The sequence below is a fragment of the Mytilus galloprovincialis genome, chromosome 9 (genome assembly GCF_965363235.1).
Source record: "Mytilus galloprovincialis chromosome 9, xbMytGall1.hap1.1, whole genome shotgun sequence".
In the NCBI taxonomy this organism is placed as follows: Eukaryota; Metazoa; Mollusca; class Bivalvia; order Mytilida; family Mytilidae; genus Mytilus; species Mytilus galloprovincialis.
The window spans coordinates 9971207-9975267 of NC_134846.1; the positions used below are offsets into that span (position 1 = coordinate 9971207).

The 4061-nt window shown below is 32.1% G+C and overlaps 1 pseudogene; it reads left to right on the forward strand.

Annotated features, from left to right (window-relative positions):
• Nucleotides 1-242: 242 nt before the first annotated feature.
• Nucleotides 243-1534, forward strand: LOC143046482 (perivitellin-2 67 kDa subunit-like; annotated as a pseudogene).
• Nucleotides 1535-4061: the final 2527 nt, after the last annotated feature.

The window sequence follows — 4061 nt, forward strand, 5'->3', positions numbered from 1 at the left end:
ATACGACAAGATTTCCATGCAGACACTTTAAATAATGCCCAGTTCCTTAAGTCTAATTTAAAATGTTTTTCATAAAAACTAAGGGTTTTTACATGTCAAGTTAAAAAAAATATAATATGTAACAAACAATATTTCAGCAAGCGATTCAAATGTAACCAAATACAACAAACCTAGAAAGTATTGTAAATCAATAGCAAAATCTGACGATTTAACTGAATTCTTCTGACCTTCCACAGAACACAATGGAGTTTAAACAAAAGTACATATTTTTCATGATTGTGATTTTCCCAAATGTCTTACTAGCTAAGATTTGTAATATGCCGCCATTTTTAAATCGGTTACGTGATGGTGTCGATATAACAAAATTAGATTTATTACCTTTAGATTTAAGCTCAACCGATGGATTCAGGTATCCGGTCTTCGATTTCTCGTGCGACTTAGGAATAACAAAGATTTTGTATGGTGTAAGTAAATTTCCTTTAATTAAGTAAATAATTCACGAACTAGCAAAAATATGTAATTTGAATTATTTTTTTAAATCTGTAGTTAATAGATTATAATCATGATCTTTTTATTATTTAAATAACAAACATAAAAGCAGAAGATACCAAACAGACATTCAAGAACTTACGAATCGCTATATGAGCGCCTTGGCAAAAAATGAAAGACGGCAAAAAATGCAATGAAGTTCACAAAATATATACATAGAAAACCAAGGCCTACCGACAAGACCTACATCTTGGTAGCATGCTGTTTATTTGTACAATTATATTTTAGTGGGAGTGGACAACATCCACGAATGATACTATGTAACCATTTAACTTGTTAAGCAGGAATCTATTTTCTTTCTACAAGTATATCTCATGTATATCTATGACATATTGTCCAATAAGGGAAGATTATCATTTTATTTATACACACATAAAGCTTGAATAGTATCATTTTTTAACAGGTAGAATATGATATACCGGACCAAGTTTGGAGTATTGTAAACACTCCAAGTGGATGGCTAAATTCTAATATTGAAATTCTTAAAACCAGTCATGCTGTTAAGAAATCAATGGCCAGTAAAGTAGACGTAGGCATTAAGAAGGGATATTTTCTGCAAGTGGTTCTTACGAAACATTCAATGACTATCTGACCAAATCATCCAAGTACATAGAGGAAGTGACGTCGCATACATCCGGGTATAAAGTAAATATGATGCCTGATTGGGCACTTGAGTTTGGCCGTGTTGCAAAAATGTATTTAGAAAGATTTCTCCCTCAAACGTTTGATAGTAGCACTTATCCGAAGTACATGGAATTTATCAAGACTTTTGGTACACACTACTTCAGTCAGGGAAAGTTTGGAGGCCTTATGAGACTAGTTCTAAAAACGGACAAGAGTTACTACAAAGGACGAACAGATACCCAAGTAAAAGTACAAGCCAGTGCAACACTCTTCAACATAATAAAACTAGGCGGTGGATGGTCCTCTAGTACACAAAGTTGATACAAAGTTCACAAGGGCTACTCAGAGAAGTGTTCGGTAAGTAAGCGTATTATTCAGGCATTATATAGTTTGCACTCCTTTTTCAGTCTAGTTACATTTAACAGACTGGAAGGAAGTTAATGTCAATGAAAAATATATATTAAGCAATTATGAGTAGGTAAAAAAAGTTATGGTCATGCTTATATAACATAATGACATTCCAATTGCTAATTAAATGCAAACTCAGAACAAGAACATATGTATGTTATATGAATATTAACCCTATAAAAAAAAACGAATGGACAAGAACTGTCATATTCCTGACTTGGTAAAGACATTTTCAAATGTAGAAAATGGTGGATTATTTTTCGTTCCGAATAAATCATTTATGAAGATATCATTATAATCGATAAACAAAATCCACAGGTATTACGGAGGCAGCACTAATCTGTTAGCTACTGGCGGAATTTTTGCATGGCAGCCTTCAGTTGTGAAAGATCCATGGTTATTTGGTGGAAGTCTGACAGAAATATCTGGAATGATTTCTGACGATACACAACGACTATCGATGAAAAGAGCCATACAGGTATTATAAATTTTTTAAAACTTTCTTTTTCATTTCACCCATAAACTTATATTTACACCTTTAATGTATCTGGGTCATTGAAATTTTGTTTTATATTACCTCACAAATACTCTTTTCTTTTCTACAAGTATATCACATGTATATCTATGACATGATGTCCAAAAAGGGAAGACTATCATTTTATTTATACACACGTAATAGTTATCAAAGGTACCAGAATTATAATTTAGTACGTCAGACGCGCGTTTCGTCTACATAAGACTCATCAGTGACGCTCATATCAAAATATTTATAAAGCCAAACAAGTACAAAGTTGAAGAGCATTGAGGATCCAAAATTCCAAAAAGTTGTTCCAAATACATCTAAGGTAATCTATGCCTGGGATAAAAAAAATCCTTAGTTTTTCAAAAAATTCAAAGTTTTGTAAACAGGAAATTTATAAAAATGACCACATTATTTATATTCATGTCAACACCGAAGTGTTGACTACTGGGTTGGTGATACCCTCGAGGACGAAACGTCCACCAGCAGTGGCATCGACCCAGTGGTGTAAATAGTTATCAAAGGTACCAGGATTATAATTTAGTACGCCAGACGCGCGTTTCGTCTATATAAGACTTATCAGTGGCGCTCATATCAAAATATTTATAAAGCCAAACAAGTACAAAGTTGAAGAGCACTGAGGAGCCAAAATTCAAAAAAGTGGTGCCAAATACATCTAAGGTAATCTATGCCTGGGATAATAAAATCCTTAGTTTTTCAAAAAATTCAAAGTTTTGTAAACAGAAAATTTATAAAAATGACCACATTATTGATATTCATGTCAACACCGAAGTGTTGACTACTGGGCTGGTTTTAAAGCTTGAATAGTATCATTTTTTAACAGGTAGAATATGATATACCGGACCAAGTTTGGAGTATTGTAAACACTCCAAGTGGATGGCTATATTCTAATATTGAAATTCTTAATTGCAATTTTTAATGCTTTGCATGTCCTTAGCAGGGCTCCGTATAAATAAACGATTTCCTTATCCACTTTTTAAAGACAATTTCGCAGATAATTATCTTAATTATACCATTGATATAATCATAAACATCATACAATCACTTATTTATGAGTTTTTATGATTGAATTTGCTAGGAGTATAAGTGTTTTTATTTTCATAAAGTAAGAAAGAAAAGCTTTTTTAAAAAATAAGATTTATCTACTCTCGTTATGAAATAGGAGTCAAAAGTATCTCTTGTTTTTCCGATTCTAAAAATAACTCGTCAAATAAGTTCTATACTTAGCTGCACTGTACGAATATTGTATATTTGTTTTCCTGAGTGTTTTCTGTTTTGTAGGTATATACAGATAAAGCTTATGATCCAGGGGCGTACCTTACGTTGAGGCAACCGAGGCAGTTCCTTCACTGTATTTTCTTTTAAATGATTATTGCAGCAAACTGGCTACTAAACAATAACATGCCCGTAGCTACGTTTACGTCAAAACGCCTGGGCGTACACTTCAATTTGGTAAAACAAAATATTTTCATCTAGATATTATTTAAAGAATTGGTTAACAGTACATCAACCTTCCTTCAAGTCATTCTTCAATTGCTTGTAATTTAGAATAAAAATGACAAAATTGGTGTCATATTTATATATTTGTTCATTTTCTGTCAAAGTCTAAATCTACCGTGATTTCTATACTCGCTTTCCTTTTTTAAAGCAATTCCATATGTACTTAGATTCGAAATCTGGTTTGCATTTCTTTTTAATTATATCTGTGTAGATGTAGGTTCAGTATGTGGTTGAAGTTTTATTATATATCAATAACTTTGTCAAGCCATCGTATGATTTTACGATAGCTGGACAAAAACTGTTTATGGTCAAAAGAGTATCCAGTGCATCATGACGAAATTATATATGATGAATTTTCCCGTAATTCATGGATTTTTAAAAGGAATTTCTTGAAGTATTTACACTCTGAGGTTAAAATTTGGTACATATAAATTATTTG